Source organism: Heterocephalus glaber, unplaced genomic scaffold, assembly GCF_053883595.1.
Source record: "Heterocephalus glaber isolate CG9 unplaced genomic scaffold, H.glaber_assembly_v1.0 deba00001461, whole genome shotgun sequence".
Classification (NCBI taxonomy): domain Eukaryota; kingdom Metazoa; phylum Chordata; class Mammalia; order Rodentia; family Bathyergidae; genus Heterocephalus; species Heterocephalus glaber.
In genome coordinates, this window is record NW_028258308.1 from 46,204,459 (window position 1) to 46,227,222 (window position 22,764).

Below are 22,764 nucleotides of genomic sequence, written 5' to 3' on the forward strand. Positions count from 1 at the left end.
TTTTAAATATCCTTGACTATGGTATTTTTAGCAGAATTTTATTTTGAAAAATGGGACTCAAAGGGTATTCATTTGTATTCATTTAAAAAATGAATGTAAAATCAAAGTTTACAGTATATAGTGATAAACTCTGATAATAGAAAAAGATTTAAATATAAAAATTCCTTTTCAAACATAAAATTTCCCTGACTATGGTATAATTGTTCTATTGAAGTATGAATCATTGTTCCCAGTGTCTTCCTGTGCCTGCCTAACTATTAACCAGTGTCATAGCCATGAGCCCCAGCAGCGTAAACACTGGACCCTGGGTTTGGTGCCCCTTCCTGGTTGGTGCGGGGCGTGCTCTTCCTGAATGAGCAGATTCTCTATCTTGATTTCCTGACCTCCTTCTCTCCTTCAATTCTTGGGGCACCTTAAAGATCAGTGTTTGAAAGTGTTGGTCTGATAGATCTTCCAGCAGGTTTTGGTCAGGATTTCTTCTTGTTGATTCCTTTAGTTTTCATTTGAGTAGGTCATACACTCCTATGTCATTATTGTTGAGTTAGTTTGGTGAAAAGTACACATTTAAATCTAAAAATGGGAACTGCATCTGTCCCCTTCCCAGGTTTGTGGTTTGTCCCCTGTGTTTGTTTCTCATGGTTGTAGCTTCCTTGCTTTAGTGCATCTGTGTCCTGGGCACCAGACAGGGTGTGGACAGGCCTCTCCCAGGTCTTCCTGAATCTCTCCCTCCTCTGGGCATATGCCATGAGTCTTTTTTTCTTTTGACAAGAAATCTTCACAGGATGCAATGTTTTACTGCATCTTATAATGTTCAAGCAGGGAAAGCACATCTACCTCCTCACATACTTATTTCTTGGTGGTGAAAACATTCACATCGATGTTGTATCTCCTTGACATATATAGTATATACAGAAATCTGTAGTTACCCTGATGGGCAGGAGACACCAGAACTTATTTCTTTCATCTAATTCTTTGTACCATGTCCTGAAGCTCAATTCCCTGGAGCTGGGGTGCATGACAGGGACCTCCACATGTGTCCTCCAGTGCCTGTGATGCAGTTGCTGGCTCCCTGGTAGAGGCGAAGGATCTCCAGGGATTCCCCCAGCCCTGCACTGAAGTGCAGCCTCTCTAGAAGCTGAGTCACTGCTGGTCCTGCTGCTGGGTGAGATCCAGACTTGACCTGCATCAACTGCAGCTCACATCAGGAACTGTCTCAGCTCACAGCCTCTGCTGGACATCTAGGATCTGTCAGTGACCTGGGGGATTCTGTAGACCACCAGGTTGCAGTGGGGGAAAGATGGGTTCCCTCGTAAAGTCAGGATTCTGGTGCCTCTGTCTCTGTTGTTTTCACTTCTGTCTCTCATTTCATTACACACTAGTCTCTTGTCAGAATTTTTGTGTCCTAGTGCATTTTAAAGAATAACAGTATGATATAATTTTTGTAGGCCATGAATGTTCAAGCTCTATTACTCCATTTTTGTTTCAGATGTCCTACTTCTTTTATAAGTACACATCTGCAGTGCATTGTCAGTGACTACATGCATAATGAGAGTTGGTGTAAGTAAGTAACACATCTCAATTCTTTTTTCATCCCCTTCCCCCTTAGTCCCCTTCCAGTTACACATAGAGACTTCACTTTACAGTCCAGCCTGTGTCTCAGCCTCAGACAACTCAGGTCCTGATTTTTGATTGTGAGGGTACCCTTCCATCCTCCCCTGCTCAGAGTCACCTTCCTCCTATCCAAAGGAATCAGGGTGACCCAGAGCACTGAGACTGCAGAGGATATGCAGTGCTGAGCAGCACACAGAAGACACATGCCCCTGACTGGTGTGTGCACACATCCACGTTAGCTCTCGTATCCCTGGGCACAGTGATCTTCAGATCACAGCTCCAGCCTCAGTGTACAGAGGAGCCTCCTGTGCCCTGGAGCCTTGAATGTTTTAATGTACATTCACACTGCACATGTTCCATGTTGGCTTCTCAGCTCACCCCAGGTCCTATTTGGATGAGCATGTTTGTTGTCTTCACCACCTCCCCAGAACTCAGTGGACCCACAGGCTTCTCTCAACAACAGCCCCACCAGCTTTAGACACTTTTCTTCTATATATATATATATATATATATATATACACATTTAAATATCTAACTGACTGATTTTGTAGTTAATTAAATACAACTTTTCAGAATGTGCTTCTTACATGCCCATGGAGAGTCCCTTTTTGTGGCCTTTGGTTTGCAGTTCCCTGTGAAAGGAAGTAGTTTTTGACTCCTATGCTTAGCTGCTTGCACTGCATGGGCCAGGCTTGGTGTGAGGCAGCTTTGGGCCATAAGCATTAGTCTCACTACTTGAACACAGCACTATTTTCATGGTTGTGTGTTATTCCTCATGTTCCTCTTTTGCCCCACAAGGAAATCTGTTCATCACAAGTAGTGGACTCTCTTTATACAAACAATACATTGTCATCTCCTGTGGACCTTTTTGTGTCTCCACAATCCTTATGGTGAATCCACAAAGAATGGCTGTTATCAAGAAATCAACCAAGCCAAATGATGGTGAGGCTGTGAAGAAAAAGGAACTCTTCTCCACCATTGCTGACAATTTAGACTGGTGCAACCTATATTGAAATCAATATAGAGATACCACAAAACTAAAACTAGAGGTTCCACTTGACCCACCTCTTCCCCTTTAGGTATCAGTGATTTATGCACATCAATGTTTATAGCAGCACATCAAAAGTGTAATAGCTAAATACTGGAACAGCACAATGCCCATCAATGGCTGAATGAATAAAATGTGGTTTTTATTTACAATGGAGCACCAGTCTGCCATAAGGAAGGATAAAGAAGACATTTTTAGGTAAATGGACACACATTTAAAAATCATATTATCTTGTGTGAGAAACCAAAAGCATAAATAAGGACCAAAGTTGATTATACATATTGGGAAGTAGGAAGGAAATGCTCAAATTGGACAGGGAACAAAGGAGAAAGAAGGGGAAATAGAAAGATGGGAGAAGGAGAAAAGAGAATAGAAGAAAAAAAATGAAACCAAAGCTTTTGTAAGAAGGATGTGAGGAAGGGTTCAAGGGAGGAGAGGGGCATGGGGAAAAGAATCAAGATAAATTATATACAGGTACAACTTTCCTATGATGAATGTGATCATTATGTATATCTAAATTGTACCAATAAAATCAATTAAAAACCATCAACGGTTCATATGATGAACTCACTCCAAGGTGACTGCATCTGGGGAACTTCAGGAGGTCACATATGTTATGGGAGGTGCAGATGAGGCCCCCATCTGACAGCCCTGTAGCCTTTGAAGAGGGGAAATCCCCCCACTCCTTCATCAGGTGAGGACACAGAGAAATAATCTGTGGCATTTTTTATTTTTGAGACAGGGTCTCACTATGTAGATTAGGTCTGTTTTGAACTTACTATCTAGGCCAGCTTGGCCTTGAACTTGAGGCAATCCTCTTACATTGGCCTACTAAGTGCTGGTGTACAGGCCTGTGGTATCACACCCAGCCAAATCCTGACTTTCTACAAACCAGGAAGAGAAATCTTGATGGAAATCAAACCCTAATACAACCTTTATGTATTACTTTTCAAGCTCCAGATCTGTGAGAAAATAAATACTTGTTTTGATGCCATGCAGTACCAGCCATGGTTGGACAACATCTTTATTACATGATGTCACTCTTCCTTATTCATCCTTCTGTATTTTAACCTAATTTAAAAACCATCTTTCACTAGACCACATAAAAGCGGCACAAATGATAAATGTTTTCATATGCTTCACACCAAGATGAACATTTTTATTTCACAAATGGGAAGCATCTCCAAGAAATACTTCCAAACTAAATATGAGCTTGGAAAGCAATTGTGCAAAGGCTAAAATATAAACAGCAGGGTAAGGTTTTAGACAATGTTGGGAACAATAATAGTTTTCTTTACATTTGAAAGAAAACAAACAAGGTTAAATAATAAACATTGCTAATACAATCAATCTTATTAAGAATAGTGGATGTTGAAAGAGCACTTGAGGTCCACATTGTGTATCTACTAGGAAAGAGGACCTTGCATTATTACACATTTTTAATGATTGCAGTCCTGGAAAATATTTGAGAATCATAAAATTCTTCCACAGATCAGAGTGGTGAATATTATGTAAAGTTTCAAAAAAAGAGAATGTAAATCCCAGGGTTATGTATTCATTAAATTTGGTGATCACCTCTGGGAAATCTAGAAGAGAGTGCTAAGCAAACCTTTTTTAAGCATATGGAAAAAGTGTGGCCAGCAGCACAGCATAAGGGTTAATTTGATTCACACATGAAAAGGGGCCCTATGTGGAAAGTGGGGCGGTTGATGTTAGGGTTGGCATGGATGCAGTGGATGTCTGGTCTAGGGCTACTGCACAATGTTTATACCCGAAGTCAGTGTCTCTGAGCCCAGGCTCTGCAGATATGGGACACAGACACCTGAGGGCCAAGGATGAAAGCACCTCTGTCATCAGCCTTCTGCAGGTGGGATGCAGAGGCTGGGCCTGAAGGTGTCTGAAGGGCAGCTCAGGGCAGGAGGAATTCCCACCTCTGCCTCCCTGTCACATCTGACTCTGTTGTTACCTTCATGCCTGTGAGTCAGAGCCTGCTCAGCTCTGCATGCAAATTAATCACTTAGGGAGAATCTGTAGAACAGCTGGCAACATGAGGTTTACCAGCCATGAATTTCCCTACTTTGTCTCATCTTCCTTCAATGTGGAGGACACCCAGATAACAGAAATACAGTACACCACAACTCTATCAGACACTCAAAAATTGGTTTGTACATCAATTTTTACTAAATGACTTGTCTCTGTCATCAAGATATGGAAGGACAGAAGTTTTATGTTATTTTGTCTTGTTTTATCTCCCTTTATGTGACATTTAGTATACCACTTGACTCTTGCTACAGGTTCAATATTTTCCTTGGAGAATAATTGCTCTCTGCCTCTCCTCTCCTGTGTTTTTTTTTTCATGTGTGTGTTTGTCTGTGTGGCTACAGCCTTTTCCACTAGTATTTTTCCTCTAGTATTTAGAAATATATTCATATTATCAGAACCAATAATTTCTTGTTCTTGAAAACTACATTTCTGAGTGGGGAATTGAAGTCATTATTTTCTTTAAGAAATCTTTCTCCCCATGCTTTTACTTTGGGAGTTTTGTTTTACCTCCCAATATCTATGGCAACCCAGCTTCATCAGGGAAGTGAGGAAATCTATTTCACCACTCTATGAGATCTGGTAGAAGAGAAAGGAATTTTATCACAGGCTCAAGCCAAATCTCACCCTCTCCCATATTTATTCTTGTTGTTTTGATGCTTTGTTGAACCCTGAGCCTCCCCCAAACTAAATGCATAATTGCTGCAGAGCTATATCCTGACTTCCACCAGTTCATTTTAACTGAGATCCAGTACAAGTGGGTGTGGAGAGGTGAGGACCTGCAGGTGAGAGTGTGGAGTTCTAGGTTAGAAAATGTAGTCTGTCTTCAGAGTGCCTGGATTTAATGCAGAGTTGCACCTCATAATAATCCATGGGGAGTTTATAAGAATCCAAAGGGAGAAGGAGAGGAAAGAGAAGGGGAAGGAGTGGGAGAAGGAGCAGGAGAAAGAGTAGGACAAGAAGAAGAGGAAGAGCAAGAGGAAGAGGAAGAGGAGGAGGAGGAGGAGGAGGAAGGTGGTTGCTGCCTTGAAGAGGCTCTTGAGCTTTATTCCCTTAGATCCTGAGAGAATTAATATGTAGTGACTTTCTTTGCCTCTTCTGATCAGTTTTGTCTTCAAGCCCACTTTGTCTGGGAATAAGATTGTGACCCCTGCTTGCTCTTATAGTCCTGATCATGGAATATTGTTTTCCATAATTTGTTTTATAGTGTATAATTCTTTTGGATTAAATTTCTGCAACAACTCTTTGCGTTTTGCTTTTTCATGCAGTCTGCCAATCTGTGTGTTTTGATTGTGGGTTTGAGGGCACTACAGTTATTACTGAAAGATATGGACTCATTTGTGTCATTGCATTATTTTACTGTTTTTAATTACTTTATTTTTTCTTTTGGTTTAACTGCAAATCCTGCCTGGTGTATTCACTACATGAAACTATTTGTTATTATTAGTTATATTTTCTCCCTACTTTATATCTTTGAGGATTTCTGGGGTGCTGGTTTTGCAGATATAATTTTAAGGCCTTCTTTCTTATGAAATGTCATTATTTCTGGATCTATATTTTGGGGGGTACCTGGGATCTAACTTAGGACCTTGGGCTTTCCAGTCAGGTATAGCACCACTGAGGTACATACCTGGCTCTTTGTTTTGTTTTTTGCAAAAGGGTCTCTAAGTTAAACTGGCCTTGAACGCACTATGTAGTCCAGGGTGGTCCTCCAACTTGCAGCAATCTTCCTGCCTCAGCCTCTCAAGTGCTGAGATTACAGCCATGTGTCACCATACCTATCCTCTGCATCAATTTTGCAAAAAAGTTTTTCAGGATATGTTGGTCTGGGTTAAAAAGTTTTTGTTGTTGTTGTTTTGAGGGCCTTAAACCCTGCACACCAAACTCTCCTAGTCTTCAAAGTTTGTGCTGAAAAATCTTTCCCCATCCTAAAGAGTTTGACTTTATGCATGTTTTTTTTTAACTTTACCTGATGGCTTTTAAGATTTTGACTTTGTATTAGACTTCTAGGATTTCGATTATGATGAGTCCTGAGGAGTTTTGCCTCTTGTTATAATTAATTACTTAGAGTTCTGTATGTCTTACTTAACTATATTATGAGTTGTTCTCCCATACTTGAAAAATTTTCAGCTATGATCTCTAAACATTTTTTTATTCCATGCACACTGACTGCTAATGTTCCTATAACTCCAAGTAATCTTAAGGTAGTCTTTTTTTGCATAATCTAGTGTTTGCTTGATCAATTTTCCTTGCTCTCATTGTTTTAAGCTATCTCTGAGTATATGGTCTTGTGCTTCCTATCTGTTTTCAAGGTCTGGCACTCTACTTACGTTGTTCATTTATACTGTCCATATATTCAATAGATGTCTTTATTTTTGGATTTTGTGTTTGGCACCTCTTTGTGGACTCTATTTCTTTGATAAACTTGTCCCTCATGTCTTGTGTGGTTTTGGTTAGCTCTTCTACATTTTATTTGATTATTGTTTAACCATATTGCTCAGTTTATAATTCCACTATCTAATTATTTTTAACATCACCTTTCAGCTCACCAAGTTTCTTTGCTTCTTCTTTGATAATTTTGCATAACTCAGCTACTTGGTGTTTGATTTCATCCACATCAGTGTCCCTTGCATCTGCTCTGAGAGAGTTGGAAGTCTTCTAAGGCATTTTGTTGCCTTTTTTATGTTCCTTTTTTTTGTTGTTGAAGGTTGAGGTCAAATACAATGAAAATAGTTTGTTGTTGGGAGATCTCTTTAGGTTCTTTTTCCAGTGAGATGATCTTGGTTTTATTTGTTACAAGGTATTGTCTACCAATTTAACCTATTCAGTTTAATTAGGTTGAAACCAGTACTGTGCTATAGGGTGGGAACCCCTGTGGCTATCAGAGCATCCATGGATTCAATCATATGTCACTCATGAACATTAAAACTTGTTCTGGTAATTTTTCTCTTTTATTGTTAACCCTCACATACTGTACTATATTGCTATTGGCAGTTGGGCTAGACTGTGAAGGGATGGGGAAGAAATGGGGATGTGAAAAGGAAGGATGTAAGTCAGTAAGAAGAGAGGGAGATAAGAGACATGTCAGTACGTAAAAACAGAAGGTCAGAGTCTGTTGGAGTTATTTTTATAACTGGAGTAAAGGGCTAGTGTTCAAGATTCTTAAAGAATATTTGTGGAGCCTGGAGGAGAGATGGAGAGAGAGGAAATTATAACTAGAGATTGAGGGAGGCTGTAACATTGTTTGCAGTTAGTCTTGTTTGAATCTTCTAAGCATATTTCCACTGAGAGTTACCCCTGTGGCCTCAAGTGGTCCAACTCAAGTTAAAGCACTGGCCAATTCTCATTTGCTATTGGATAAATATAGAACTTGCTACATATAATTTACAAAAAAGTTGAAAGAAGAGAGAAAAGAGAAGGGGATAGGGAAAACTAGGACAATCAAATAGGATAGAATGTTAAACAGAGAGAAGACAGGCTGAGGGAAAACAGAAAACAGGGAAAAAACTTTAAAAATAAAAATAATATTAATAAAGAAGCAAGAATAGGAGAAAAACAAAAAGAAAAAACCCAGAACAGATAAGAAGGGAAATGAACAAGAGGCCCCCACACAGCTGATATACCATAGCACCAGAGTGTCCAGAGAGCTCCCTGACAGCTGTCATTGTAGTTCCACTGCAGTTTCCCCTGTGGACTTCTTAACCACCTGCCTGGGCATGGTGAGGGCTCTCCATGTCTGTGAACCTGCCTCCTGGCTGCAACCCTTGGTTTAGGTGTGGCCAACTGCAGACCTTTTTCTCTGTCTCAAAATCCAACCTCCTGAATTAATTTGGGGGGAAGAGGATGCAGTGCAATTTCTCCAACAACCAGTTCTCTGGTGATCTCCACCAGTGATCACCCCTTGCTTGGCCTTCACTGCAAGGCAACTCCTGTGGTCAACACCACACTCTCCCTCAGGAGCCTTCTGCCCTGTGTAGCAGCAGAAGCCCTCAGCTAAGGCAATACTTTCTGTTCCTTCACACTCAGATCTTTACCCACCCTTGGTCCCTGTCCCAAGAGCTCTGCTTTCCGAATTATGGAGCTCAGCACAGTCCCCAGGCTCAGCAGAGGGCCCCCCCATCCTATGTGGGACAATGAGTGGTGGGAAGGATTTCATGCTGTCTCAGATCTTTCTGATGTCTGGTGAAGCAATAGGAAAGTCACCACTCTGTCCAGCTCCAGCAAATCCCTCCCCTCCACCATATCTCCAGGAATGAGATCTCCCAGCCCTTCCCAGTGAGCTCTGGGCTGCCCACAGTTCCCTGTGTTCAGCCTCTCTGTGCTTAGGGCATAAGGCTTCCCTTTCTGTCCCAGAGGGGTGGGGAGGATGCTGCAGGGACACAGTATTCCTGGTATTTGGGAGGGTGTTGGGGCAGATTGCCTATTTTTGTGATGCTGGCCCTCCCTTTCTCTGGTTGCAGTCCATGTTTTCCCTGGGCCCTAAGTGCAGTTCACGACCATGTTGGATTTCCCCTTCCTTCCAGGTAGGAGGGAGGAAATGTCAGGAGCCTGTCCCAGGAGTCTGTCCTATGCAGTGCTGCCTCCTTCCCTCAGCCTGTTAGAATCATTGCTAAGATGGCCCTGTAGCTCAGTGCTAATCAAATAACCCTTTCTCTCATTAATCACTCAAATATGGTGAGCTCTGCACTAGATTTCTTCTCCAACTCTAGACTGCCATGTGAAAGGCATTACTTTCAGGTAAAACTCCATGCTCTTTTTGCAGTTTACAATAACTGTGGGTTTCTTGGGATTTAGCACTGCCATCCAAGTCCATTGCTTCTCTCTGGAGCTGACAATCTCCCATGCTTAACCATGATGGATTAGTGGAGCCAGGACCTCTCTTTGGGACCTGGGGATAGCATTTCAGACTGTTTCATTACTTTGCACTGTAATCAGACTTTTCACTTTTCCTGTATTCCCACTTTACTTGTCAAGTCTTTACTGATTCCTGGAGGTCTACTTTTAACTCTTCAGGGAAAAGGAAACAAGCAAGCAAAGATCCCAGACAGTTCCTATACCTGGTATCTTTATTTCAGGTCCCTGGAATCCAAACAGGCTGTATTTTGCTGCTGGTTTTACTCTACCATTTTAAATCTCCATGTGCATTTTGTTTGGTATGCTTTAATCTGGTTTATGTGTCTGTTTTTGTGCCAGTACCATGCTGTTTTGTTACTATGGTTGTCTGGTACAATTTGATTTTGGGTATTGAGATGCATCCAGACTTTCTCTTTTTACTTTGCATTACTTTCTCTATTCTGCGAAGAATCTCATTAGAATTATAAATGGGATTGCATTGAATCTGCAGATTGCTTTTGGTGATACAGCCAATTTAATAATATTAATTCTGCCTGTCCATGAACATACAAACTCTTTAATCTTCTAGTTTCTCCTTCAATTTCCTTCTTCAGTATTCTGAAATTTTTATTGTGGAAGGCTTTAACATCCTTGTTCAGATTGACTCTTAATATTTTATTTTTTTCAAGCTATTATGAGTGTAATTATTTTCCTGATTTTTTTTTTAGTTAGTTCATTATTGGTGTATAGAAAAGCTTTTGATTTTTTTTTACTAGTACTTGTTTTCAGTGCATAATGCTCATATTCATCATGGGGAATTTGTACATATACATACCATATTTTATGTCTTTATTGTCTTCTTCCCATCCTGTTTCCTCTCTGAAAATATTCTTCCCTTCTCCACTTTCAAAAGCTCTATTTAATTTTGTATCCTGCATCTGGCTTTTAAAGACTGCACCCTACTCTGGGATTGAAGTATTTTCTTCCATGCTGTCTTCACATCCTTGTTTCTCAGGGTGTAGATGAGTGGGTTGAGCACTGGGGTAATAATGGAGTAGAAAAAAAGACATGAGCTTGGCCTGCGTGCTGTGGGCAGGGGGCTGGAGGTACATGCACATGGAAGGACCAAAGTACATGGTGACCACCAACAAGTGGGAACTACAGGTGGTGAGTGCCTTGTGCCTTCCTTCAGCTGAAGGAAACTTCAGTACAGCCCTGGAAATTAAGGTGTAGGAGATGACCACCGTGAGAGGAGCCACTAGTGCAAAAGGGATGGATCTTAAAGCCAGGGCCAGCTCATTAGCAGAGGTGTCCCTGCAGGCCAGCTTGATGAGTGCAGGCACCTCACAAATTAAGTGGTCCAGGGTGTGGTGCCCACAAAGGGGGAGCTGAAGGGTTAGAGTGGTTTGGACAAGGTAGTTCACCAATCCGCTGGTCCAGGAGGCAGCTGCCATCTGAACACCCAGGGAAACATGGTGAGAGTGTACTGAATAGGCCAGCAGATGGCCACATAGTGATCAATGGCCATCATGGCCAGCAGGATGCACTCAGTGCAGCCCATCCAGGTGAAAATATAGGCCTGTGTGATGCAGCCCCAGGCAGCAATGGTCTTGTCTATTCCCCACAGGTTGGCCAGCAGCTGGGGCACAATGGTGCAGGTGAGACTGAGGTTCAGCAGAGAGAGCTTGTCCAGGAAGAAGTACATGGTTATCCAGAGTCTGGTGTCCATTAGGGAAAGGATAATGATGGAGCTGTTCCCCACCAGGGTGGGGATGTATGAGACCAGGACCACTACAAATAAGGGCCTTTCTAGCCATGGAAACTCTGAGAAGCCCAACAGGACAAAAGTGTTGGGAAAACTCATGTTGCCACTTTCCATTGTAGCCACCTTACATATGCCGAGAAGGTAAGGGACATAATTTGAGTACAAACATGACTTTTCCATGTCAAAAACTTCATGGCTGCACCCTCAAGTCCTCCATGGTTTTGGAGTAATAATTCTTTTAACAGGAGATGTTTTGGACTTTGTACTTGAAATTTCTCTATCCTTTGATTTGGAATTCAGGATAAAGGTAAAAGTGGATAAAAATATGCTGAGAAATTTTACATTGCATTGAGATCACTGAACTAGTATCCTTCTCATAGAAGCAATCTCCACATCATTTTCTCCCCAGTTCTCCTTTATCATCTGTTTCATTCTTTCTGTCTTCCAATCTATTCATTGTCATGTTCTGTAGTCATGTAGAAAGAGCCATGTGGTCCCTCGCATTTAGGGCACTGCTTTCAGGAATGCTTTGTAAGACAATTCTACCAAATGTTTCCTCTCAGTCCACAAGGATGACTGTCCTGAGCCTCAGTAGGGCACAGTGGAGTTTGAGAGAGGCAAAGTGGCTCAATATGGCTGTGATTTTCTGTGGTGGGAGAAGGTAATGAAATGGAGTTATTCTGCAGACTTACCTATCCTCAACCCACTTTTTTCATTTAAAGTGAACATGACATACTTTTCTATTTAAACAACTTTTCAGGGAGACACCTGGAGCCATCTAGCTGGACCATCCCCTTGCGGGCCTCCCAGGCAGGGACATACTGTTGAAAACAGAGCCGCATGTGTGCCTGAACCACCACCGCAGGACCCAACCCTTGCCTCTGGGCTCCAGGTTGTGCCTATACTTGGATCTACATGCCAGAGGTGCAGGGGGTCATGAAGGCCATGGTCCTGAGCTCCAGAAGATAGAGCAAAAGTGAGCAACAGAAAGAAAGCCTCTCTCAGGGTCCTTGATGAAAATAGAAGCCCACTGGAAAAGTGAAGAGAATCTCTGCAATAAAGGCACAACAGACCACCATAATTGATAAATTGGAGGGATCACCACCTCCCATTGGAATCTAGACTATCTCTAGGGGAAGGGCAGCTGGAACCTGCAGCAGAGCATTGCTGAGACCAAACCTGCAGGAGGTCAGGGAGCTCAACTTGGGAGTTGGAGCCAGAAATCAGCCTGAATCTCAGAGGTCTGCTGCTGGCTTGCTAAGACTAATTGACTTAGATCTGCATACTGTTGCCCACATTGTTTATTGTGACAGCAGAGACATACCCTAAAGGAAACCCTTCATTTTTATTTTTTATTTTCATAATCATTTTTTTCTCTTATTTTTAATTTTTAGTTGATTCTTATTCTTTTCAATTTTTTTCTTCTTTTGCTTTTTTTCTTGCCTTTCTCTCTTTCTCTTACTCTCTTGCTCTCCCACATTGTTCTTCATCTCCCTTTTTGTTCCTGTTTCTACCCTAATTTGGATTTCTTCTTTCTTTTTCTATTCTTCTCTCTTTCTCCTTCTCCCAATTGTCATTAGTTTCAAAGGAAAGTGAAAACAGTTTCTAGCTTCCCTATTGTTGTTAGGTTGTTCTGTTCTTGTCTTTGTTCTTTCATTCTGTCTTTTCCTCTTGTCCTCAACATTTCCTTAGAGTTTGCATGATCATTGTGTGTCCTCTGGTCTCACTTCTAACCTTTCCCTATCCTTCTACCTATCTATCACCCCCTCCCCAAATTCTTCTAAGTCTCCATCCCAAAGGGTAAAGTTGCTATATTGAAGAGTTTATTCACTATAAACATATTATGGGCTAGTCATTGATTTTGATTTAATTCACATGGTTAAAGGTGATAGATTAATGACTACCACAAATTGTTATTTCCTAAGCTTACTTTATAATCTTATTATTGCTGATATTATCACTTGGGTTAAGGTATTGTGATCAATCTAATCAGTTATCCTTCTGTTATAATGAGAATGAGAATATCCCAGAGTCATTAGAGACACAAAACCTGAAGACCAGCTACATCTGGAACTTCAGAGAAGCAATCATTCCATAAGGGTTCTAAATATAAGCCACAAAGATGCCTACAGTAAGCAATATCACAGTATCAACCAAAGAACTAAACTAAGGACAGTTCCAAGAACAAAAACAGAAATGAGAAAACACAAGCAAGGCACAATCCCTGATGTCCAGATCACCAGAGGCAAATTCTAGGGGAAAAGAGGAGGGAATGTCTGAAAATCAGCTACCTGGACACCCTGAACTGATAGCACAGGAAGTAACAAAACAGATGAATGAGGCTGTAGAAAAATTCAAAACAGAAATAATTTCCCAGATAAATACAGAGATTGTGAGAAGAATGAAAGACATGATTAGAGACACTAGAACAGAAACACATAATAATACATGATAGATAGAAGAATCGATGAGTTCAGGACCATGATGGAAGCCATGAATGCCCAGCATAGGAAAGAAATGGAAAAGATGAACACACAACATAAGAAAGAAATGGAACCCATGAAACAGATTCTATCAGACATACAGTAGATTAAATACTCTATTGAAAGTAAAAACAGCAGACTGAGCCAATCTGAAGATAAGAATATAAGATATGGAAGACAGGATGGCAGTCAGTGACCATGAAGGGAGATCTCTTAAAACTAGTAAGGTCCATGAAATATCAATCCAACAGCTCCTAGATGATCCAAAGAAGAATAATATAAGACTGAGAGGAGTCCACAAAAAGGCAAGAGAAAGTACAAATGACATAAAAAAATCTGTTCACAGAATTAATGACAGCAAACTTCCCAAACAGAGCAAAAGGATTTGCCATACAGATAAATGAGGCCTATAGGACTCTGACTAGCCATGATCAAAATATTCTACATCTAGACATATAATAATCAAGGTCCTAGAAACCCAACAGAAGAACAAAATACAAGAAGCAATTAGAGAAAAGAAACAAATCACATGCAAAGGAAAGCCCAACAGAATCCCAGCAAGCTTTTCAACACAAACCTTCAAATCAAGGACAGCCTGTGGTAAGGTATTTCAAGCACTAAAAGAAAACAACCTCCAACCTACATTGATGTATCTTGCAAAAGTATCTTTCAAAATTGATGGGAAAATAAGATACTTCAATGAAAAACAACACCTGAGACTCTTCATGAATACCAAATCAGCACCCCAAGCAATTCTAAAAAATATCCTAGAAAAATACAGTGAATGTTACAACTCCATGAGGCCTAAAATAGCAAATCCATCAGGCAAAGCAAGAAATTAAATGGTGAGAGTGAAAAAATAAAAAAAGAGCCAACAACAGGAAAATAGTATGACAATGACAAGTCAGTACATATCAGTTATAACCATAAATGTGAATGGCCTCAACTCATCAATCAAAATAAACAGACTGTCAGAATGGATTCAGAAGCAAAATCCAATGGTATGCTGTATACAAGAAATGCACCTAGTTCAAAAAGAGACTCATAGACTGAAAGTAAAAGTATGGAAAATAGTTTTTTATTGCAACAGGAACCCAAAAAAGGCAGGGGTAGCTATCTTATTTACAGAAAAAGTAAAGTTCAAACCAAAACAATTAAGAGAGGCAAAAAAGGTCAATACACCCTTGTAAAGGGAACAATCCAAGAGGAAGGGCTGACAATCATAAATATATATGCACAAAACACTAATGCCCCCAATTATACAAAATAAATATAAAGGGATATGAAAACCCAAATAAACACTAATACAGTTGTAGTAGGGGAACTTAATACCCCACTGTCACAAATAGAGAGATCATCTAGCCAAAAGATCAACAACAAAATACTGGACCTGAAACAAGCTTTTGAACAAATGGACTTAATAGATGTCTACAGAGTGTTTCACTGCACAAAATCAGAATATACATTCTTTTCAGCTACACATGAGTCTTTCTGGAAAATAGACCACATGTTAGCTCATAGAACATGTTTAAGTAATAACAAAGGAATAGAAGTTATCCCATGTATATTATCAGACCATAGTGCAATTAAAATGTAGATAAATAGCATAAGAAATTCACTAACACATGGTAATTGAATAACACTCTCTTGAACAATCAATTCGTAACAGCAAAAATTGAAGAAGAAATTAAAATTTTTGCAATTAAATGATAATGTCAGTACAATGTATAGGAATCTGTGGGACACAATGTAAGTCGTTCTATAAATGAAATTCATAGCAGTAAATGCCCATAATAAGAAAACAGAATGAGGTCAAATAAGTAACCTAATGCTTAATCTTAAGCTCCTAGAAAAAGAACAAGACAAACCACAACCTTGTACAAGGGAGGAAATTATAAAGATCAGAGCAGAAATCAATACAATGGAGACTGACAGAAAAATACAAAAAAACCAATGAATTGAAGAGTTGGCTTTTCAAAAGAATTAATAAAATTGACAAAACCTCAGCCAACCTTATCAAAAAGGAAAGAAAAGGCTCAAATCCATACAATTAGGAATGGAAAAGTTGAATTCACAGCAGATCCAGTAGAAATCCAGAGGATCATCAATACCTACTTAAGAAGCAGTACTATAATAAAATGGAAAACACAAAAGAAATGGATGGGTTTCTGGATACATATTAATTACTAAAGTTGAATGAAGAAGGTATAAAAATTCTAAACACCCCAATTATAATCATTGAAAATGAAAATGTAATTAAAACTTTACCAAAAAAGAAAAGCCCAGGTCCTGATGGCTTCACTGGTAAATTCTACAAAACATTTAGAGAAGAACTATTGCAACTATTCTTTAAACTTTTCAATGAAGTTTAAAGGGAAGCAATATTTTCAAATTCCTTCCTGGAAGCAACTGTTACTTTGATTCCAAAATCGGGGAAAGGCTCAACTAAAAAATAGAACTACAAGGAAATCACCCTAATGCACATAGATGCAAAAATCCTCAACAAGATAGTGGAAAACAGAATACAGAAGGTCATCAAGATAATACACCCTGACCAATTTGGATTTATCCCAGTGATGCAAGGATGGTTCAACATATGCAAATCAATCAATGTAATACATTATATTAACAGAGTCAAGGACAAAAACCATGTGATCATCTCAATAGATGAAGAAAAGGCATTTGATAAAATTCAACACCTATTAAAGATAAAAACCCGTAGAAAATCAGAATAGATGGTCTTTATCTCCAGTTGATGAAGCCTGTCTATGAAAAAACAATATCCAACATTATACAAAATGATCAAAAATTGAAAACCTTCATGTTAAAATCAGGAATAAGACAAGGATGTCCAACATCTCCACTCCTGTTCAATATAGTTTAGGAAACATTAGCCACAGCAATTAGACAAGAGAAAGAAATAAAAGGAATAAAGTTAGGTAAGGAAGAAGTTAAAATGTCATTATTTGCTGAAGATATGATATGATACTCAACATTGAAGACTCAAAAACTTCAGACAAAAGACTTCTAGACTTAATTGACAAATACAGTAGAGTAGCTGGATACAAGTCAACACTTCAAAATAAATACTTCTTGTACACAAATAACAGTCTCACTGAGAGAGAAATTAGGGAAACATTCCCTTTCAAAATAGCATCCAAAAACTGAAATATTTAGCAATCTATCTAACAGAAGATGCAAAAGACCTCTACATTGAGAACTACAACACTTGGAAAAAAGAGATTGAAGAGGATATAAGAAAACAGAGAGACATCCCTTGCTCCTCAGTAGGAAAAACCAATATATGAAAATGGCTCATACTTCCAAAACTGCTATATAGTTTCAATGCAATCCCAATGGAAATCCCAGCAGCATAACTCACAGAACTTGAGAAAACAATCCAAAAATTCATTTCAAACAAGAAGAGATCTAGAATAGCAAAAGCAATTCTAGGCAATAAAGACACTGTAGGGTGTATCACAATCCCCAACTTGGAACTATTATATAAAGGTATGATAATAAAAACAGCATGGCACTGGCAAAGAAACAGACACAAGGACCAGTGGAAAAGATGAGAAGATGCAGAAATAACTCGAGACACACCCACCCACCTCGTTTTCAACAAAGTACCCAAACAGTCTCACTGGAGGAAAGATAGCCTCTTTAATAAATTGTGCTGGAAAAATTGGGTTTCAACATGCCAAAGTTTAAAAATAGACCTATATCTCTCATCATGCACTAAACTAAAATAGAAATTAATTAAATGTCTAAATATTAAAACAGAAACACTAAACTCTCTGAGAGGGTAGGTAGAACTCTTGAAGATTTTGTCATAGGAAAAGACTTCATGAACAAAACCTCAGGTGCATGTGAACTAGCACAAATAATCAACAAGTGGGATCTCTTCTTATTAAAAAGCTTCTGCACAGCAAGATAAACCACCAACAGAATGAAATGACTACCCACACTATGGAAGAAAATGTTTGCCAGCTGTTTCTCAGACAAACTTCTACCATCTAGAATATATAAAGAACTTTAAAAAATCAGACTTCCCAAATTTAAAGACCCAATCCAAAAATGGACATCTGAAATGAACAGACTTTGCTCAGACAAAAAAATAGAAATAGCAAATAAACGTGAAAAAAATGTTCCATATCACTGGTCATTCAAGAGATATAGATGGAAAAAAAAGGGATATAGATGAAAACAACACTGAGATTGCACCTCACCCCAGAAAGAATGGTTGCTATCAAGAAATCAACCAATAACAAACACTGGCTGGGTTGGGGGGAGAAAGGAACGCTTCTCCATTTGTTGTTGGAAGGCAAACTGTTGTAACCACTGTGGAAAGCAATATGGAGATACATCAAACTACTAGCATTAGAAGTCCCATTTGACCCACCCATACCTCTCCTTGGTACCTTCCCCAAACAATTAAAATAATCATACCACAGTGATATATGCTCACCCATTTTTATAGTAGCACAATTTGTTATACCTAAAACTTGGAAACAGCCCAAGTGTCTATTAACTGAAGACTAGCTACAGAAGATGTGTTTTTTTTTAATAAAGTAGAGTACTATTCAGCCATAATGAATGAGAAACTAGAGACATTTATAGCTAAGTGGATGAGCATTAGGGGCATACTCTTAAGTAAAAGAAATAGAATACACATGTAAATACTGAATACATTCCCTGGTGTGTAAAACTAAAAGTGTAAATAAGGAACAAAGTGTATAATTGGTATTGTGTAATATGAAGAAAAGGTCTAATGGAGTAGGGGAAGTGGGAGGGGTAGGGGAAAGAAAAGGGAAAAATAGGAGAAAATGAAAAAATGGAAACAAAGTCTTTGTAAATAAGGAAGGAGGAGGGGGAGAAGGGAGGGAAGGGGAATGGCTTAAAAATAGGAACCAAGATACATCATGTAAAGATATAAGATCCCAATTATGAGTGTAACTGTATTGTATATCTAAAATGTGCCAACAAGCTTAATGAAAACAAAATAAATAAACTACTTTCAAGCACATTGTGGTTTTGATTGCATTCATTTTGCTTCCTCCACCACTCTCCATTTCTGAGACTGAAGTCAGGACAGAATACCTCCACTTTCCTTCTCTAACTCTGGCACTCACCAGTCCCCTACATTCTGTACAGACTTGCCTTCTGTAAATATCTCAGAAAAATAAAATACTGTACTATTTGATATATTGTGATTAGACTATTAAACATATATGAGCAGGCTAGGAAACTTTTGGTACTGGTATGGTATTCTTTTTCTATGGACTGTGAATAGGTGTGGCATTAGATGATTCAAGTGTATTATATATGTTGTGCAATTTATTTTGATTATTATTACATATAATTAGATTTATGTAATAACAATGTAACAAATATAGAATGCAGAATGAATCAGAGCACTGAGATTATTTTCCTCAAACTAGACGGCCCCATTTGGAGGTAATGGGAGATGTGACACTTTAAATCTTTGAACATAATCATTTTCTTTGCTGACTTGAACACTGCTGTACTTCCCCCTTGAAGTGAAAGCCTGAGTTTATTGAACAGTTTGAGTAGATCACACAAGCAAGCAATCAATTTCACCAAAATGTGTTTCCTATGGTCACTGTTATTCTCAAAGAAAACTCTAAAGAAGTTCTTCCAACCCAAAACCCCAACCAGTGATCTACCTTTAGAAATCATCTCCGTATTGTGTGTAAGGAAAAACATATATGTCCTGTGTCTATGTCCTGAAAGAGCTTTAAACATAGACATAATGTAACAGCATGACCTTTAATGTGGTTTTTAATATTATCATACTTGGAAAATATTGTTTAGTGCAGGGGACACTGTTTGGCTAGTCAGCCTTTCACTCTAGATCACACAGTACACAGAGTCACAGGAATAAGTGACTTATGTGACACATCACTCAAAGACATTATTAGTGCTCCAGCTGCTGTTTTGAATGGCAACAAATGTGCACATAAAGTACCCTCATGTACATCATCCTGAAAATCATATTGTCTGAAAATAATCACTGTTGCTGTGTTGTCATTATCAGGTGGTGACTCCTGATGTATATCAGGACCTCATTAATCCTCTCTACTGTGCCTCAATATCCTCTGCTTCTCATCAATTCATCTATAAGTGATGCTAGACAAATGAGGAACACATGCTACAATCTGAACTGCAATCTGACCTAAACGTTTCTGACAAATGTCTACAGCGGTGGGCAGGATCAACTCTTTACCAATATCAAACAGCTTCTTTTTCAGCATAATCAATCTGGTCATCCACTAAGAATGATGCTCTCAGTGCAGACACATTTAATTAATTGGTGCCTTTTGCAAATACTCCTTTTTTCATGTTCACATTTTTTCCCTTTGAAGGACTCCAAGCCTTGTTTGCAAATTTAGGGTGTTTGGTTTTCACATGGCAAGGCAGTTTTGAGGTTTTCATAGCTTATTTGAATAACTGGTCACCACATATTATACAAAGTGGGCTTGGAGAATGTAAATCACTTTGTTCAATGAAGCCATAATTTAAGGACAATTTGTATTTTCTTTTAAATGTCTTTTTCTTTCTGTTGTGAGTCTTGAGAGTTTTCTGCTGTTTTAATTTTTGGGTATTTCCCATTTTCAGAGAAGCTGCTTAAGCACATTGTTATTTATGCATTATGGCTAGGTATAGCTTGTGAGCTTACCACAACTGTAGCAGAGGCACGTGCATACTTGAGGAAAGTAATGCAGTTGAAAGCATTGAATGAAAGGTGGACCACATGTAGACTAAAGTAAGTGTTGGATTTGACTTAAGGTCTGCCACCAGATGCAGCTGAACAACTGAAGGATATGAATTCACAGTCTCTATAAAGCCTGACACCACATGCAGCTTAATTCTGATTTGGCACTTACTGGTGCTGTTTTTGTCTGACAGCAAGCAATTGATTTATCATGGTTTCTGCAGTCAAACCTCTCTGCTGATTTTCATCTGTGCTTGCAGCTGCTCCCAAGTGGTAGCATCACACCCTCAGCTCCACCTCAGTTCACCAGGCTTTAGATTCTCATGGGGAGAAGGCAACCCAGATTCCTTGCATGTGCACTGCACAGTAGGGTTCATGCTCCAAAAATAATCTAACTACAGGTTGATCTGATAGGAGCCAGAGCTCAGGTGGTCATGGCAGAGATGGTGAGCACTGTAGACACAGATGAATCTTGAATCGCTCCCCTGCTGTGCACCTCTTTTTTTCCAGCTTGGCTCCTATCAGATCGTGAGTTAATGCAGGTCTGTGGTTTGGGGGCTAGGGATTCCTGATGTATGCAATGTTGTGGAGATTCATCCATGTTGTAGTTGTGAGAATTTCCTATGATTTTAAAATTAGAATATCTTTGCCTTGTATGAAATTACTACATTTTACTTAGGCATTCATCTGTCAATGCAACATTGAAAGCTTCTGTATTTTGTTATTGTGAGTAGTGCTTTGATTATTGGTGCCCAAATGCCTCTGAAGGACTCTGCTCTCAATACTTTTGAGGATATAATTGGAAGTAGAGTTCCTGAGTCATACCTTGTTTAATTTGTATCTGTTTATGTTGTGTCCTTTCACAACTGTACCATTTCACATTCCCAACACACTGCCTGAGGCCTCCAATTCTTCTCATTTTCACCAATGCTGTTATTTCTTGTTCATTACATGTATAAAGAGAAAGCTCCCTATGGTCCTTATTGAAGGTTGCTTGGATGTGAAAACTCACCCTCACTCTTGCTGTTTTCATTTTCTACTCATTCTGTTTGATCTTCTTTTGGGTGACTTTAATGCATTGTGTAAATCTGCTTGTGCACGTTCTTCTTGTAGTTGTTGAGTTTCTTGAATGTTTATATTCTCACTGTTCATCATATTAAAAAGATGAGTGCCAGTTCTTCCTCAAATGTTCCCTTGTCCTTTCTCTGTTTTTGGGCTCTCCCATAATGCCATGTTGGTCTGGCTCATTATGTACCATCGGTCCTTGTGTCCTTCCACTTTTCTGCAATCTTATTCTCTGTTCTTCACACTTGATCCTTTTACTTACCCTGTCCTCAAGTTTCATGATTCTTTCCAATATGTACTCTGCTTATGAATTTCTGAGAGAGTTGCTAGGAACAGTTCTATTTTTAATAATGTTTAAAATGAAAAGAGACAAGAGCTGGGACCCACAGGGCCAGCCAAAGGCCTACCTGGGAAAGAGATGCACAGGTTCACAAGAAATTCCCAGAGGCCCACCCCGATATCATCAGTAAATGCCCAGAGATCCCAGGAAGAAGCCTGCTGCGACCAGAGTGGCACAGTGGCAGGCAGGTCCTAGACACAACACCAGCACCTGGGACCCACAGGCCCAGCCAAAGGCCTGCATGGAAAACAGCTGCAGAGAGGCACAAGCAAGAGGCACAGGCCCACCCAAACACCATTGGGGTGAGGAGCAGAGAAAAGGCCTCAGGTAGCTTCCTGAGAATTGAAGACCACTGTGTGAGCAAAAAGTCACCTCAACAAAGGCACAGCAGGCTGGATCTCTTGAAATGAGAAGACACATAAACAAGTCTCAAAGCCAAACTTCAAGCCCACCTAAGGCAACCACTAAGGACAAGGAAATGGAACAATCTGATACTCAGCAACCTGAACTCCCTGAACTGTCAATGAAAGATGATCTCCAAAAATGAAATCAGAAATAATTTCTAAGATAACAAAAGAGGTTGTGTCCATAGGGCAAGAAATGATTAATAAATTTAGAGCAGACACAGTTAAAAAATAGAGCTGAGGAACATGATGGAAACCCAACATAGGAAACAAATGGAATCATAAAATAGATGCAAACAGATTTCCAGGAGATCAAAAACTCAATTTAAAGATTATGCAGCAGAATGAGTCAAATTGAATACAGAATTTCAGATTCAGAAGACCGGATTGTAATTAGTGACCAGCAAAAGAAAAAGCTCTAAAAATAATAAGGGACCAT

General features: G+C 39.4%; 1 pseudogene; it reads right to left on the reverse strand.

The window, feature by feature from the left end:
- Nucleotides 1-10,451: 10,451 nt before the first annotated feature.
- Nucleotides 10,452-11,396, reverse strand: LOC101716270 (olfactory receptor 2G3-like; annotated as a pseudogene).
- Between the last annotated feature and the right edge of the window lie 11,368 nt (nucleotides 11,397-22,764).